The sequence below is a fragment of the Periplaneta americana genome, chromosome 1 (genome assembly GCF_040183065.1).
Source record: "Periplaneta americana isolate PAMFEO1 chromosome 1, P.americana_PAMFEO1_priV1, whole genome shotgun sequence".
In the NCBI taxonomy this organism is placed as follows: Eukaryota; Metazoa; Arthropoda; class Insecta; order Blattodea; family Blattidae; genus Periplaneta; species Periplaneta americana.
In genome coordinates, this window is record NC_091117.1 from 154,222,589 (window position 1) to 154,241,596 (window position 19,008).

Genomic DNA, 19,008 nt, shown 5'->3' on the forward strand with positions numbered 1-19,008 from the left:
GGTTGCAGTCTTTATGTATTCACATTAATTGTGATATTTTTAACTACGTAATTTCCTTTGTAGAAGTAGCCACAGGTAATAATAATAATAATAATAATAATAATAATAATAATAATAATAATAAATATTAAGATATATGAATCGTATACGGAGACAAAGAGGAAGGTGGAAAATAGGGAAAATTAGATAATGCTGGGTTTGCAGTGAAGTACCTCCTCTGGCAGAAAATTGGAATGAATGAAATTAATAATAATAAAGATAATACTGTAGCTATCTACTTGCAAAATTAAGCCTTTCGACCAGGGGCGGCCCGTCCTTATGTGCTACAGTGCTACAGCACAATGATAATTTTTGCTCAAATAGTGTATTTGCAATACAACTATAGTATCTGATCTGCCATTCGACAATTTCCCGTGGTTATGTTCATGACGCGTTATAGAGTGTTTAGTCTTCGCTCTTAGCTCTTTGGTGCCTCAGGGGTACAATGTGCTACTCAAAACTCTAAATGAGAATGTAGACAATTAATGCGTATGTGCGAAGCTGAAATCACTGCCCTGGTTGGCTATTTTTACGCGGGGAAGTGCTGTAGTCAGCTTCAGCACAACACAGCTTGGAGATTGCAAAAGTAAAGCGTAACGAGAGAATGCTTGTTTGTGGAAGAACTCGGAACTATTTACAATGTAGGCCTATTTGGTAATTCAAGTGTCCGACTGCTGCTGCCGTCTACCTGGTTTTTGAGGTTCCTCCTGAATCAGTCAGCAAGCGACGGAGAATGGAATCCCAGAAAACTGAAGCCAAGGAAGTATGTGACCGTATAATTCAGAAAACTACTCATCATTTCCAGTCTTTAAGCAATCTAGATGCAACAAAATTGATAAACAGCAAATTTTCTGGAAATTTTTGGATAGCCTAATTTTCTTGAACGAGAACTTGAAGTTGCTGTCAACAGCTATACTGTACTGAACGAAAGAGTGTTAAAGACACAACTTTGAGTTCTATACGGAACATCTGCCTTCCGGAATATAGATGGAGCTGTTCAATTGTTACAATACATAGCCTCCAACAATTCACAGGATCCATTCTGTGAAGTAACACTGTCAATAGAAAAAAGTATGATATCCAAGATGAAGGGTTTAACACCAGGGTAATTGACAGGTTCTGCAGTAGGAAGGAACGTCATATGGATTTCATATTTCGTCACTAGGCGAGTCTCAAATTAAGATAAATACATATAAGTGTATACAGTAGGCCAATATAGAAATTGTAGCACACTCATTATTTTGACCACCAGCCGCTACTGCTTTCGACCCATTTCGTCTTCAGTATTATCAAAATTATGAACCAAATTAGGTGCACACAACTGATCGTGTGGTCAGCATGATTCAAGGCCACTGCTTAAGACAAGACAAGACAGACATAAGAGAAGGAAAGTATACCAAGTTCTTGTAAGAGAAAGCCATAGTGAAGGAATAATAATAATAGTAATAATAATAATAATAATAATAATAATAATAATAGTAATAATAATAATCATAAAACGCGTAATATTATTTGTAACTGTTCATAAAGAACCAAGGCCTACCAGTCAGCTGCAAACTTTACGTTCACGTATCTCTGCAGAGGCGAACGATAATCCATTCAGTACTGTGGTTAGCACGATGATTCTCTAAGCTAGTGGTTCCTAAACTTTTTTGATCGCGGTTCCCTTTCGACTTGAAAAAATATTCACAGATTCTCAAATTAAATTAATTATTAAATTAACTTAATTTAATCGTTAGACTAATGTAGATATAAATTTAACATGCCTCCATAGGCCTATTTATATTCTAACATCGAAAATATGTCTACAACTACATTAATTACCATGCATAGCCATAGTTTACAAAGGTGCGGTAGTATTTATAAACTGCGTGTATTTTTTTAAGTAAGTGCATGCATAATTTTAAAAAATACCTTCAGATTGCTAATGTGAAGAATGGTGTTGTTTCCTCGTCTCACAAATTTCTTTCAGGTTGAGGAAGATGGAAGAAAGTTGAACTCTCATATCTGATGTGGCATCCAGGCGATGACGGAAAATGCTAATACCCAAACATATAACAACACGTGGTTTTTCCTGAAGAAATTGCGTCTCCAAATACGTAGAAGGCATCATCACTTCAAAGCTTTTGTTAGATTATGAAATAGCATCACAAAATACCGTCAAAATTAATTTTTCTAATGTTAAGATTACAGAGTATAAATTTCACTCAGGACATAGTTGGCTTAGGAAAATTAAAGGAAACGGTATATGAAATCGGGAGCTCAGGAACAATGCATCTGTTATTCGAAAGTTATAAAAAATATTTTTTGGTCTTTCCTATTAATCACCATCAAAGATATCAGATGGTTTTGCAAAACTAATATCATAGGCTCCTTCGTTAACGAATGTAGGGGGAAACTCGGCAAATTTGGCAATATGGGAAATTTGGCAATATTCTTGTATTTCTTCTATTGCCAAATTTCCTCCAGAGTTTTAAGAAGTTCAATGACACCTTCATAGAGTGCAACATCTGACTGTACTTTTAGTTTTCGTTTCATTCGAATCCGCGCATTATAGTGGCAGATATTGTTGCTAATAGAAAGAAGTGTTGAATACTTCCTGTTGACGTGGTGGTTGTGTGGACATGTGTATACAAAGACGGAAGAAAAGTGTTGTTCATTACCTAGGTTTGTTTGTGCCTTATATATCAAAAGCTAAGATTCCATGTTATAAGGTAAACCATTTATATCATTAATATTTTCTGTTAATAACTCAACAGACCTTAGCTCGTTTTATGTTCTTCTTAGCAAAAAATGTCTTCTACAGGGTAGTGTGAATTAGCCATTTTCCTTTATAGGGATATATTGCTGCTCTCTTTGAACAAGAATGTGTACTCGATGGTAAAATTTAAGAGTAGGGACGTATGAGGGATTTTTACAGTCTTCAATGCAGCACTGTGTGTGGTGTGTTGCAGATATGCCAAGGGAACGAGGACATTATTCTGAAAAAATATTCCAAAGATGATTTGCGGGCTGCGGTTGGGAGTGTTTTGAAAGATGGATGGTCGACTTATAAGGCTTCTAAAAAGTACAATGTACCCTTTAACAACTTAAAGAGGTTCTGTATGCATCCTCAGGACCGATGACTTTGTCATTCCCAAGAAAGGAAGACCCCTAGCTCTAACCATTGAGGAGTAGCAAAAACTGGTGATATATATGTAATCAAAATGCAAGAACTTGGGGTTTGGGCTATCGGCAAAAGAAATTAGAAGACAACCTTTCAATATAATTAATAAGAGTGTTCGGAAAAATCCATTCAATTTTTTTTCTTGCTTTGTTTTGTGTTTATGATATTTAGTGACTTCTTGTCCCAGTCTTATAAACCTTTTACCACTGTTTTATTTTGAAAAAATTACTTTTTAATCCTATTGCCTAATTACCCCTGTACTATTGCCAAATTATCCTGATGAAGTACCAAATCTGGAAAAATGCCATTTGTTATTTATTAGTGTGTTATGTGTAAAGTAATTTAGATTTGTAGAATTTTCTTTCAGAGGTTTATTGGGATTTAATGTTTAAACACATTCCATAATAGAGGAATATTTAATTTCAGAATATGTAACTACAAACTGTGTCAAAATACAAAATATTGCCAAATTAGACGAGTCTCACTATTTAATTTTTTCAATATATTCTGCAAAACTATAATGAAACATCAACCTTTCCCCCTTAATTATGGGATGAAGAACCACAATTTCGATTTGTACGAACTACATGCGGTGCAGAACGTTACCATAATCGGCTGCAGCATGAAAGTGGAGAATGGAAAACCTTCAGTGGATATATGTCTCCTTACGATTTTATAATAAAAGAAGCTTCCACTGACATGCAAGTGGCCGGACAATTTACAAATCGTTTCTAAAGGAAAGGAAAGGAAAGAATCGCTTCTCGTAATTACAACCTGCAGCGCTACGAAATGGAGACAGTAAGTCAGTGGAACCGAACGGCGGCGATACATTGTGTGACTGTTGACATTGCGCAGATTTCTCTGGGTGGCCTACAAGCTTGGGCGACCACATGTGATACATGAATACCGAGTGTCCCAGTTCCTATTCCAGCGGCTGCCATGTGAACGCAGTAGCGATATTGTTAATCAGAGCCTTCTGGTTTCCTTGACGGTACGATGCAGTAAAATTTAATCGTCAGTATTGCATAGATGATAGAGACATTTGTAATAATAATAATAATAATAATAATAATAATAATAATAATAATAATAATAATAATAATAATAATAAAACACTTCATGAGGATCTTAAATGTTTGGGCATTTAACAACACATTCATGCTAATGAGGAAAGCTGTCCTAATGAGAACATGCAACATCTTTCAAGAGTCTCCAACAAAACTCAAGGACCACAGTCCGTAAGCAGATGTAAATACATTTCACAAACTTTTATCTTGAACTACTGAGATCCATGAAGTCAGAATTTGTGTAAAGTCAAGAGAAACAAACAATATAATAATAATAATAATAATAATAATAATAATAATAATAATAATAATAATAATACTAACAAATGCTTTTAAAGAAGTTGCAGGTTCATTGCCGCCCTCACATAAGCCCGCCATTGATCCCTATCCTGTGCAACATTAATCCAGTCTCTATCTCATATCCCACCTCCCTCAAATCTATTTTAATATTATCCTCCCATCTACGTCTCGCCCTCCCCAAAGGTCCCTTTCCCTCCGGTCTCCCAACAAACACTCTATATGTATTTATGGATTCGCCCATACGTGCTACATGCCCGGCCCATCTCAAATAATAATAATAATAATAATAATAATAATAGTAATAATAATAATAATAATAATAACGAACGGGTTACATCAGCTTCTTACCTATGCGGATGACGTGAATATGTTAGGAGAAAATCCACAAACGATTAGGGAAAACATAGCAATTTTACTTGAAGCAAATAAAGCGTTAGGTTTGGAAGTAAATACCGAAAAGACAAAGTATATGATTATGTCTCGTGACCAGAATATTGTACGAAATGGAAACATAAATATTAGAGATTTATCCTTCGAAGAGGTGGAAAAATTGAAATATTTTGGAGCAACAGTAACAAATATAAATGACACTCGGAAGGAAATTACACGCAGAATAAATATGGGAAATGCCAGTTATTATTCGCTTGAGAAGCTTTTGTCATCTAGTCTGCTGTCAAAAAGTCTGGAAGTTAGAATTTATAAAACAGTTACATTACCGGTTGTTCTGTATGGTTGTGAAACTTGGACGCTCACTTTGAGAGAGGAACAGAGATTAAGGGTGTTTGAGAATAAAGTGCTTAGGAAAATATTTGGGGCTAAGAGGTATGAAGTTATAGGAGAATGGAGAAAGTTATTACACACAACGCAGAACTGCACGCATTGTATTCTTCACCTGACATAATTAGGAATATTAAATCCAGACGTTTGAGATGTGTAGGGCATGTAGCACCTATAGGCGAATGCAGAAATACATATAGAGTGTTAGTTGGGAGACCGGAGGGAAAAAAGACCTTTAGGGAGGCCGAGACGTAGATGAGAGGATAATATTAAAATGGATCTGAGTGAGGTGGGATATGATGATAGAGACTGGATTAATCTTGCACAGGATAGGAACCGATGGCGGGCTTTTGTGAGGGCGGCAATGAACCTGCGGGTTCCTTAAAAGCCATTTGAAAGTAATATACTATAGGCTACAGTACTTCGAATATTGGCCTCTCTGGCCCTTTCAGTCCTCTTTATTCTAAGTATGAATATAATAAACCAATAACATAATTCGAAGACTAAGACCGTTTGGCCCCTTTCGGACTCACTATTGTATGATTATTATTATTATTATTATTATTATTATTATTACCGGTATTATTATTATTATAAAATTTGTAAAGGGAATGGAGAGGATTTCTTCCTTCTGCCAAAAGCATCCCCACTTCTGCTCATGAACTCCAGCGAGAAATGCTCCCATCCTTGCATTTTCTTAGAAATTTTATACAATAGCTAATTTTATAGAAGGCTAGAAATTTCCACTCTTTACATACTGTTGACGCTTTTCTGTAGTATAGGCAGAGCAGTAAAATTAAAGGGAGAGAAATTCCTCAGGTGTTTTAAATGAAAATCCATGTTATTTTATACGTAGGTGCTTTTTATAGTTTGTAGAATTTCGACAGATAAGGGTAGAAGATAAGTGGGGAAAAGATCAAATGCGCGATAATAATAATAATAATAATAATAATAATAATAATAATAATAATAATAATAATAATAATAATAATAAAGCAACGTGGTTTAGAGCGTTGCTGGATCCTCGGGATTGAGTTCCGCAAATCGTTGACAGCCAGGCACGTTCTTGCGGACTTCCTGCATCGGGAAGTCGAGAAAGCATCGCCGACCGGAATGCGCGAGACGAGGAGGTGTGGCAACAGTGGATGCGTTAGGGTCACGGTCGGTGAAAGTCAAGGGGGCCAGGGAACCGTCTGACCATGAAAGAAAGCCACAATTACAACACATCCAGACGATGGTCACTGCCTCCTGTTTCTTTGAATGTCCCGTTCTGTTCGTTAATTCGTTGTGTCATTATGGAGAATTAGCAGCAGTGTCACTCGAGTTCTTCTCCAGGATGTCGTGGGCATTTTGACACTCCCTTCTTCCTTGAAACCTGCAAAGTCAGCCGCTGGACACGTTTTTTGTGCAACCCGAACAGCCGTAATTTTCTTTCTACACCGATTAACCTCTTTAGGGGGTTGTATCGTTACCTTGACCTTGCATTTTTTGCGAGTTTTTTCTTTTCTGTCAGCCTCTCTTAATCGATAAGCTTTTGAGGAGACAGGAAGTAATTAGGTTATAACGTCATTGGTTAAGATTTTTGTTATAGGATGCATTTTTTGCTAAAAAAAAAAAGTTATCCATTATTACTACAGTACAACGAAATTAAAAATATAATTCCACGCTGTTTTTCAGCCAATCGCTAAGCTTATTAATGCTCAATTGACCAATGATAATGGATTACATTGATAGTTTTATGCTGCCAAAACTAATAAGCGATATTTTTTTTCAACGAGTTCAATTGTTTTATTCCAACATGGTGAAAAGTTTAAGAGAAAATGCTTGCAATTAAATGTTTATACAAAGCACACAAGGTCAACATGGAAATTTAATTAATTATCACAATTTATTGTACAATTAATTAGTATTAAAATGAGTCCGCAGTAGAATGTATAATGTATACTTTTCAAACACACGTGAATAATAGAGACCTACCTTACTTACAAATGGCTTTTAAGGAACCCGGAGTTTCATTGCCGCCCTCACATAAACCCACCATCGATCCTTATCCTGTCCAAGATTAATCAGTCTCTGCCATCATAGTTACGCCAAGGGGTGTTTGGGTTATTCACTCGCTTGCTTTCGGAGCAATCGGATGTCATGCGTGTGGTAGAGCGGTATGTTTCCAGTACAATTAAGCTGTACTGCATTTCTTTACTGACCGCTCGCCCTTATCTCTACTCCTAAACTCTCTCCACTTCTCCTATTACTTCCCCTCTTTCGCGTCGCTGAGCCGTCAGGAATAAATAATAATCGGTCTGTACGTCTCGGCCTCCCCAAAGGTCTTCATCCCTCCGGCCTTCCAACTAGCACTCTATATGCATTTCTAGATTCGCCCATACGTGCTACATGCCCTGCCCATCTCAAACGTCTACCTATTGTTTCAAATATATTTTATTGAATTTCATATTCAAGAAGGTGTATGTATGTATGTATGTATGTATGTATGTATGTATGTATGTGTATGTGTGTATGTGTGTATGTATGTATGTATGTATGTATGTATGTATGTATGTATGTATGTATGTATGTATGTATGTATGTATATCTTGTGCTTTCACCGAAAAATAATTAAATGCACTCATGCAACAAGATATATTTTGTGTGGGAATTATCTAGCCGTAGTGATAATTTTCTGTGATAATTTCATTTCGCTTAAAACTCATAATGTTTTTTGTTGTCAGATAATTATTTCGAGACCTTCGTTAAGTTCATTGAAATGATAGAAAATTATCAGACTTGTGGTATTATATGTACATACTGTAGATAGCATCGCTTCTTTGGCGAGTTGTAACAGCAACGAGTGGCTAAAAATAATAAAATAAATACAGGGGATTTGAGGAAATCCTAATGATAGCTTGAAACTCGAATTAAAGTAGGTTAATAAAATACATTACCCACTTTCTTGAACACTGCTGTGTATTTTAGTTGATATTAAGTTACAATCTTTACTTCTATAAGTCAACGATTTATTAAGATTTTGCATGACACTCGTTGTTAAATTGGTTTAATCCACTTGTGGAAATTGGCACTTATTTGGTTAGTGTAATTTTTATTTCATATCAATTAATTATTTATTTTGTGTTAATCATTACGAATACAACGAAGTATATGATCCTTTTTTGGTCTTGGACATTAATGATCCTGAGCACGGAAGCTGTAAGGAATTGTAGAATATCACAGAAACTATAAAACATCTCACCATTGAAATATTCTTTTCATAGTCTATTCACCATGAGATTGAAGTGCCATGGTTTTTATTTGTTTCTGTTTAAGAGATGCTTCGTATTTGCGATACAATTTAGAACGAGTTTGAATATTATTCTAGTCTAAAAGTCTCTTGTTCTTGTTGGCTCCATTCACACATTCGGTTATTTCTCAAGTGTAGCAATATGCCAGTTTCAATTTTACAAAAATGTATTTTCTTAAGACCGGTGAATATGATTAATAATTCCGATAACAAGTTCAGGTATATCTCTTGTCAGATGGTACGTCTTCATAGGATTAGGTCCCCTAGGTCCTGTTCCGCTATTGCTCTTGAAGGTACTCTTGGTCATTCATTCTTGGTCGCCCCAAATCTCTTCGTCCTACTGGCAAGTATGAGAAAGCTTGTTTAGGGCTACTTTCTGCACTCATTCTACTTACGTGGTCTTTCCAGTTTTGTTGGTATAATTTATTATGTTATAGTGTTGATTTTAAAGGCTTCCCTGTTATCTATGTAATCTAGTAAAGCGTTACTTACTGGAATTTGTCTAAAATGTTATCAATTCTTCAATGAGTTGATTTAAACAACATTAATATAAAGTAGCTATGTAAACCTAATAATTACGAGTATATGTTTTTAAGCCAGTCGAGATTTGAAATTGGCTGCTCCCAGCTGGTTGATAATTGAAGACTTCAGGGGTAAATAATGATAACCCACATATCCAAATTTGCATACATTTTAATTTTTACTGCAAACACAAGAAGATTATAATATTTTTCAAGCAGCATAATCCAATCATTTGTTGATATATCTACATAATTATTTAACCAAGTCAAAGATAATGTGGCTTATAAGCTGTTAACAACCAGAAAACTGTCAATCTCAATTATCACTATTTACCCTGAAGTCTTCAATTTTCTGTGGGTTGTGGGATGAGTCTTCTCTGGAGAAGATCAAACATTTGAAAAACATCTTGTGCACCAGCTTCTTCTTAATTTCAGTTCTGATGTATGGGGATGGATTTCTCTCATTAATAATTTCGATATATTTCATATTGCTTGTTTTTAAACTAATTCAGTTTGATATTTGGTTGCTGAGTGGTGTAATGCGGCCCCTCAAAGGACTACAGAGACGACACTTTCTCTTGAGTTTACATTTCTTCAAAATGTTTTATCATATGTTAGCTATAGTTATACATTCGGTTAGTTTATTTAGCCTATTTTATTTCCAGACATCTCTACATAGTACAAGGGAATGCATTGCTTCTCCATAAATTTTTCAAATCCTTAATTTTTTGTCACTGAAGTTTGATTCTTTGTATCTTTGTATATATTCAACTAATCTAGTTATAGTTAACATAAATTGTAATTATCTTTGTTATTGCTTTAAATGGATTTCACCCTATATGAAATTGCTTGAAACTATAAATATGAAACATATTATCGAGTAGTTAATCGGCCTGGTTGGTGCATTTGGTATAGCGCTGGCCTTCTATGCCCAAAGTTGAGGGTTCGATCCCGGCTTAAATGCGACAGGCTCATGTCAGTAGATTTACTGGCATGTAAAAGAACTCCTGCGGGGCATAATTGCGGCACACCAGCGACGCTGATACAACTTCGGCAGTTGCGAGCGTCGTTAAATAAAATATAACATTTAACATTCGAGTAGTTATTTGAATTTAAGGCGTAACATTCAAATGCATTTTACTTAAATAAAATACCTTCACGCCCAAATTATTATGCTTGTCATACTTCATGTTTTCAAATCCGTCGGAACATATTTCCAAAGCAATTTAGCTACTTAATTCTTTTTTGTTTCATAGTAGTTAAAGATACAGAAGAAACTCTTCTAGTATTTATGCATAATGGTCTTCGTCACATGTGGGCAGATCTCTGTCTTCGAGCATGCATGAAGAATGTACGAAGTATCTGTTGGCAGTCCACTCTTCCCGTTACAGGAAGGAAACGCTGACCTTGTTTTTGTAAGAAAATAGAGATGGCGAAGCGTGAGATCTGAGCTGAAATAACCGTTTTTGAAGAAAATGTGCAAATGCGACTCAGAGCTGTGAACATTTCCTGCAATCGGAGGATACCATTACACATTATTTCATCTATAATGTTGTCAGTTAAACTAAAATAGTGTAATTAAAAATAAACTAGTATGAGCCATTCACAAACCATTCTTATCAAAATCAGTTTAAGACGTGTTATAACATGCCTCAGATGCAGTAGCGGTTTCGTGATATAATTTATAAATGGTTGCAATTAACTTATATATATATATATATATATATATATGCAAAGAAATAACTAACGAATTGTGACTTAATGTAGCCAAATAGCCGTTGGCAGTCCTCTTCGTCTTCTTCATATTTTCATATGTGTTTTTAATTGGTTATTTTACGATGTTTCATCAACTGCTATGGTTATCTAACATCTGAATAAGATGAAGGTGATAGTGCCAGCAAATGAGTCCAGGGTCCTTGCTCTTAATGAATTGAGGAAAAACTCCAGAAAAACCTCCCCCTTGGTGCTAGTCGACAGGAGTAAAGGCTAGTTCACAATAAACCGGAAACGAGAACCAGAATGAAAACGAGAAGCAGAGGACGTGAATGTGAAAATTTTTGATTCACAATAAACCGAGAACGTAGACGACTATGCATATCGATATGCATGTCAATAACGACATGTAAAGTCGATATTACGCATTCTGATGTTATTTGTGTATAATTGACTAATGGCGTTCTCTCATGAGTAGGGCCTACAAGGCAGCCAACATAAACACAGGTTGACCAACTTCGAAATTTCAACTGAAACATTTCATTAGGTACGGTACTATAAATATGTCCATGCATCTTTATTATCACAACCTATTTTAAGTCTACCATAACGTAAAATAATTAGAGAAGAAACATTTGTAACAGAACAAAAATGAACACAACAGTAGTTATTGAATTGAATCATTTCATTCATTCATTCATTTATTTTATTCCATAGATCTTACATGAGCAATGAAGCTTTAAGATGTGGAACATGTCAACATTTTACATGAATATGTAGTGAGTAATACAACCAATACAGTAATAAAATATGATTCACTTACGATCTATTGAAAGCCACGTATTCTCCTTCATTTTCTCATCTTTATACGAGGCGCGCCGCTTATCGTAAACGTGAGGATTTTCCTCAACACTCAAAATTAGAATCTCATCAAATAAAACTTGCTCCATGATGTACAGCACAGAACAAAATAATGCATAGGTTATGTCACGGTCTTCTTGCTACAAAATATACGACGACAAAATAGCTTTTAGATGGCAATAGAATGAATCTAGTGGGCTGTGATCGGAAACGTGAACGCCAAAGTTGAAACTTGGCCAACTCTCCGTTCCCGATCCCGGGCTCCGGCAAGCTTTTCGTTAATTGTGAATGCTCACATTTAAATGTACACATTTTAACAATTTTACCGTTTTCGTTTTCGTTCCGATTCTCGTTTCCGGTTTATTGTGAACCAGCCTTAAGCTTCGTGCCGGCACCGGGTTTCCCTTTCTCTCTTCCTCATCTTCATCATCATCCCCACCAATTCGTTACACTACACTTACACGAACACTTACACATACACATACACTCACCCTAGTACACGACAATAACTCCACAACCCGGGACGGCTAGTCTGGAGGCAGACGTGCTACCACAGAGCTAACTCGGCGGACTGATGCGGTAATGTTAACTCTCCGATAAATTGTCAGTTTCAGGTGAGTTAAGAAACTGGAAAATTAAGATGACACAAATGAGAATAATAATTTGTCCAAGAGAGAAGTATCAGCTATAGGTAAAAGTAGAGACCGGCGTGTTAAAAGTCACCGCTTTCAGATGATGAGAGAAATGTATATTTTTGGCAGCAATAGACATTGAAAACATAACTTATTCTGTAACACAGGGAAAATGAGAACTGTATTGATTACGAAAATATGGATCAAAAACCCGTTTTTGATATCCGTGTATTCTAAACCCCTTCTTGCATGAGAATTTGTACTTATGCTCTCTGTTGCGACACTCTTCTTCATGTTACTCGTACAAGTTGGGAAGAACACATCTTACGCCATTTCCTGCTCCTGCAGGGATGAAGCAACTTTGTCCGCTGACTTTGACCCTCGACTCGAAGTCTACGCGACCTGAGACCATCAAGTAATTGCCTCGCCTAGTCGTGACTTGAAGAACTGCAAGAAATACAAGAACAGAGCTCTGGTTCGCCTGTTTTTGTTATAGGGTCTACTATAACAAGACGCAGATTTGCCGGGAAGAGAATCGATGGCCTTCTGAGAAATGACATTCAGTAGATTTTTTTACTACAAATCTCACATAATTTGCCGGGAAACGAATCCACAGTTCTTATATACTCATATATAGAATGTGTTTCGAAAACAAAGATAATTCGAGAGTTTAGTGTGAAACTAACGTAACTACAAAATTTGATATTTTTTAGGTTTATACACCAATCGATAATAATTCGTTCTTTTATTTGGTCACAAAAAATCGTAACTCAGTTCCGAAAAGTCTTGTATATAATACAATTGGATACTTAACAGTAGAAAGGTGCTAAATGCCAAAATAAAAAAAAAATGTGATATTTTATTAGAATGCTGCAAGTTGACAAGGGGTATTACATATCAACAGGGTTAGGCCCACAGAAAATTGTAAAGTGTTATTAAGACCACTAAAAGATGGCAGTGGTGCAAAGTTACCAAGGCTTTCTCATAAGAAAGGTGCAAATTGCCATTCGTTTTGATTTCCCTCCGTTATATTTTGTCATGTTAATAGTGAAGTTATGGCAAAAAGCATTATTTATTATATACAGTGGTGTTTGCCACAAACAGAAAGATCAGCGTAGGTAAGTATTATCCCTGATCACATATATAACAGATTGCTCAGCCTTATAAACTTTGACTGCAACAACTTTTACTAATTTCACTATGCTGTTTTCTAGCTATTGCATAAGAAGTCACGTTATAACTCTCATACTGTACTTCCATCTAGCGGTTGTTCTCGTTCGACGGTGGCGATCCTGGTGGTTGTTCTCTTCCACATGTTACCGATTTTAACAAGGAGACGGGCAATCTGTTTTATATGTGATCAGGGGTATTATATACAACATAATACGTGGGTAATGTATGGTTATGCTATGACTTACACAGAAACATAATGTATTACCTCTAAATGACACAGTAGGCTTGTTTTAAACTTTTCAATTCCTCGTGTTAAAAATCCAGAAAATGGGAGTAAGATTATTCAATTAACACGTTGTTCTTTATTGTGAATGGTATGAAAATACAGAATAAAATGCAGTGAACTGATATACGAGTAGAAAACAGCGTTGTTATGACTAGGCCCCGGATTTTTATGTAATATGAAAGTGCGAAATATGTATATAAAAATGTAGTAAATATCGGGGAAATATGTAATTAAATATGTGATATTAATAAAATATGTAATTTGAAATCACTATTTATTAATGCATTAAATTCACAAAAATGTCGTCACAATTTAACTCATACCTGCACAAACAGCGCTCAACGAGCGCGCGCGCTCCTTCGGAGCGGGAGAGTCGTGTTTACCGCTCGCTGAAACGGAGAGGAAGATACGTCAGAATGACATAGACTTGCTATAGGTAGAGGAGAGGGAAACGACCACTCAGCTATCTAATGGAGTGCAGTGTGTAGGCCTATTCTCAGTAACTGTTTCACGTTGCTTACCTACTGCTACAGTACAGTATGGAGGAATCTAAAAGACGGAACATAACATTTAACATTTAACGATTTACAGCTCGAACTTATTGATCTTCAATGTGACCTCAAGGCTAAAGATCGTTTGAATAATACTACTAGCCTGGTTGAATTTTACAAGACTAAACATTAGCAATAATAACCACGACTACACAGGCTGGCTGTGAAAATGATTGTTATGTTTGGCTCAACATTTATATTTGTGAGCAACAGCTTTCTATAATCAACTTAATAAAGGCAGGCATCGAACATCTGTAACTGATGTTTCATTACGATCAGTAGGCTACTGTTCCTTTCAGCTGCCAACAGCATAAAACCTCGTTTTAATGTAGTGATAAATAAAAATATAACAAAATGATATTGTACATTTAAGTAACTATAGAATTTCTATTATTTCTGTAAAATAAATATTTCTTTATTAACCGGTACAAGATAGTTTTGCAAACATTGAACGGAAATTCATTTCATAAACACTCGTAATAGTACTTCCTTTTGAACACATTTTGTACGAGATCACCCCTTCTTCCAGTCCACCTTTATACATAGTGCAGCTAATACCTGCATTCCGCTCATGAGCTGTGAGCCGGCTCGGAGAGCGCAAACCTTGTGCAGGTCTGATTTAACTGGTCAAGTTGAAGTGGGAGGATGCAGCCTGGAAAGTCGATTTGCCATTTCCACCCCATTGTATAGCTTGCAGATACAACTTGTCTCTGCCATAATTATGCTTTTTCTTGTGCCTTAAAATTTCCTAGAAAAATATTTTTCTGTGACACACATAATGGTATTTTTATTTACCTGATACCCAACCCAAACCCTTCGCTAATAGCCTACTTTCAATTTGTAACATAGTTAAATGACCGGCTCACGTGACCATCCCAGATTCTGAGAAAGCATTAGGGCAAATGTATAGAATTGAGGCACTCCGAACTACTATATTTTACAGACAAAGAGTTGGAATCCCTAGTTTTATGTTTGTTTTTATACTTATAAAAGAACTATTCTCTTAAGCCAGTTTTAGAAATTGAAGTATTTTCTATAGTTGTGAACAAAACATAACAACGTCAGTACCGGACCCTCCCTCTTTACCAGCATCGTGTACTATAGTGAGAACAAAAGGCGGCCCTTCAGTCGGGGTAATGGGACAGGGAGATTAAGATATATGTCTAAATATATATGAAAAAAATTAAATAATTTATTATGAAAAATAAAGCGAATTTAATAAAAAAAATTTAAAACTCAATAATTGCCTAGATATGTATAAAAATGTTACATTCTTTACATAATATGTAAAATATGTAATATTACTGAGAATATGTAAAAATATGTAAAATGAAACTCAACTATAACCATATCAGAACCACAAATCGCCGACATTTGTCACTTTCAGTTGTATACAAGTAAGAAATCCAATATGTGATTACATAAGAATCTGGGCTCTAGTTATAACCAAAATTATTCAACACTATCAACATTTCTGTTGGGTCTCTTTACTGCCACACCAGTACAACGACGTAAACATAGGCTAGAATGTGTGATAATCATGATGAAATTCGGCGATATTCAGTTCCAAGTGGTGAGGGTGATTTGCTTCCAGTCTGCAAAACCACTTTAATGGAAGTATTTGCAGAAATTAACAGTTCTGTGAATAATAAATAGTACCTAGAAAATGTTTTTGGGACTTAACACCTTTCATAAATTGTGAAGGTTCTCTCTCAGTGTGTTAATTTTAGTAGTATCATCCAACTATTGATAAAGTTTGGTGAGAAGTTGTCGTAAGTGCTATCAATTTAACTGCAAAAATTTTATTCTTAAAGTAGTTCAAGAGCGAAATTTATTTATTAATAAAATGCTGTTCATAAATTCAAAACTTTACACCTTTCTACTGTTAAGTATCCAATTTGTAACTACAAAACATGACGGTATAGTTCATTTGAAATAAGCGTACCTATTGCCTATTAAGAATTTTGTTGTTAATAAAGCATCGATTGTAGTTCCGTTAGTCTTGCATTAAGCCCTCGAATTGTAATTTAAAAAAATAAAATTGAATGAGGGAATTTGAGACAAAAATCTCAAACACATCATACCTTGCACAGCATTTAGAAAGAAATATTTTTATGAAAACAAAATATTTTTGCATGTTGTGCGAGTCTTGATGTTATCGAGAACATTTTCAAATGGCACCCTACAGTGTCTTTAATATCATCTGATATGGAGTTACACTCGGACGTGAGTTCGATTCCTACCTGAGCTGATTAACTGGTTGGGTTTTTCCGAGCTTTTCCTCAACCGTAAGGTAATCTATGGTGAATCCTCGGCCTCGTCTCGCCAAATACTCCTCCCTATCACCAATTCCATCGACGCCAAATAACCCAGTAGTTGATACAGCGTCGTTAAATAACAAAGAATGAGTTGAGGCGAGTTTGCACGAGTGTCACTCGTACAGTGAACCTTTCTCTTGCAAGGTCTGCGGCAGGCCCTCTCAATGTGTAAGCTTTTAACATCTTCCGGCGTTCCTGTCCTGATGCTGTTCTGTCATGATTATTTCTCCTGATGTGGCAGCTATTAGGTTACGCCCATTTTCGACTGTCCTTTTCAAAATTCTCTAGAGTTCCTTCAGTGGAACGGCGAATCTAGGATGAGACAAGTGGCCAAAAGTCTTTGAGCTCACATATTCAGTTTTTCTCAGCCCCAAACTCCTATGCAAGGACGCGCTTTTGCGTATATTTCAAATGTTTCACCTATCTCTCATTCATTCATTCATTGCCGTGAAGAACACCTCTACCTGCAGCGGTCTTTGAGGGCTGTCCTTCCTTAAGGAGATTCAAGAATAACTTAAAACGTTGTGTATAAAGTATAAATTAAAATTAAGGTGACATTTATTTTTTAAGGTGACATGTATTTATTTAGCCTGACGAGTTACTCCCTTGGTTTGAAATGTAAGTTTAGTTTAAATGTAGTTTTGTTTATAACTATGAATAAAGGTGTAATTGTATGCCTTATTTGAACTCTTGTATCCGTGAAGCGTGGTGAGTCAGTGAAGTTATGGTTTTACAGTGTAGTGAATAGTTTCGATCAGTGATAATTTATAGCGTCAATGAAATACGCTCTATAGTGTCAGTGAAATGTGTTGTATAGTGTCAGTGAAATGTGTTCTAAAGTGTCAGTGAAATGTGTCATAGTGCCAGTGCAGTGAGTGAGATGAGAGTAAAGTGAAAGATTATTATCCGTATCAATGTGAAACTTATGTAGGGCCTATACATATGTAGGTTGTAATGTAAAATTAGGTTCACTTATTAATTACGCTATTTTATGGATTATATTGTAATTATTGTGTATAATTGTATTGTGTATTCTTATTGTATTGTGTATATAATTGTATTGTGTATTGTTTATATTGTTTGCACCACTGCCACCGGGTGCGTACCCATTTGCAGTGTAAATAAATATATACAAACAATAGCTATCGCAAATCCTTAAAACTGCATAGTGTAAATTAGGTCGATTATATTCTTTGATAGTACACGCAACATGATCCATGAAAATTATTTTTCACTCCATCGCGGCACGAAAGTGAAAATCGAAACAGAAATTAATTTCACCACAAAAATCCAATGGATGCTGAACCCTCCCCCCCCCCCAATTAAATATATCCGTCGGGTGCTTGAGCTCCAGAGCACCAACGTAGTCGGCACCTATGCTCACATAAATAATACTGTTTCTGATAGAATCCGAATTCAAATTTCTCCGATCAGAATTCATTATCGTCAGTTCTTTTTAACAACCTTTTCGAACTACAGAAGTTATTTAGTACGATATGATGGTATAGCTCTGTTGGACCTACGGTATAGGTATCCTATAAACAAAACTCAGTTCGGACTCCTCGCGGCGTCATGCTATACCCCTCTTACTCCCCTGCAGTAGGCTTGAGAGCATACTGGAAACGGGAGCATACGTCATCTGCGCGAGACAGTCACGCTCGCTGGTTTCTGCGCACCGAGTTTTCCTTGTTGGATGCCTACAGTATGAGAGAAATAAAATAAATCGAAGTATACTAAAATAAAAAGGCCCACCACAACTTCTTCTAAAGTCACTAAAATGCTCGAGAAGTGAATAAATTTTAATAATAATTAATATATGTTCACATTAAAAGAAATTATTGACCAACAATTAAATAAAGCCATGTATAACTGCTGTTTATGGATTTGTTCTTTTCTTTTCTTTCTTTGTTTTGTGTAAGAAAGAAGTTTTCTATAACAATATTACAATATTGGGTAAATATCTAAGACAGCGCTATTTGACAACCTCTCATCACAAAGACTGAGGTAGATTTAGTAGAATTTTGTATTGAACAAATAAGTTATAGAATAAGCTTTCTCCTACTTCTACGATTTTCATTCCTCCATTACCACCATATTATCACATTACTGATTCTGGATAGCCTCAGTAGATGAAAAGGCTACTTGAATACTTATGTATTTCAAGTTTTTTTCTGTATTTCACAGAAAGAACAAAACAAGACTTCACGAATACTACTAATACTACTACACAAAATAACCCACACTAACACATTTTATCGCTAATTATTTTACTAACATGGAATAAATTAGTTAAAAAGGTGTTTAAAACAAGA

At 35.7% G+C, this 19,008-nt stretch overlaps 1 protein-coding gene across 2 annotated transcripts in view; it reads left to right on the forward strand.

Moving 5' to 3' along the window:
• pwn (pawn) overlaps positions 1 to 19,008 on the forward strand; it is a 169,496-nt gene that overhangs the window by 104,064 nt on the left and 46,424 nt on the right. The window lies entirely within an intron of this gene.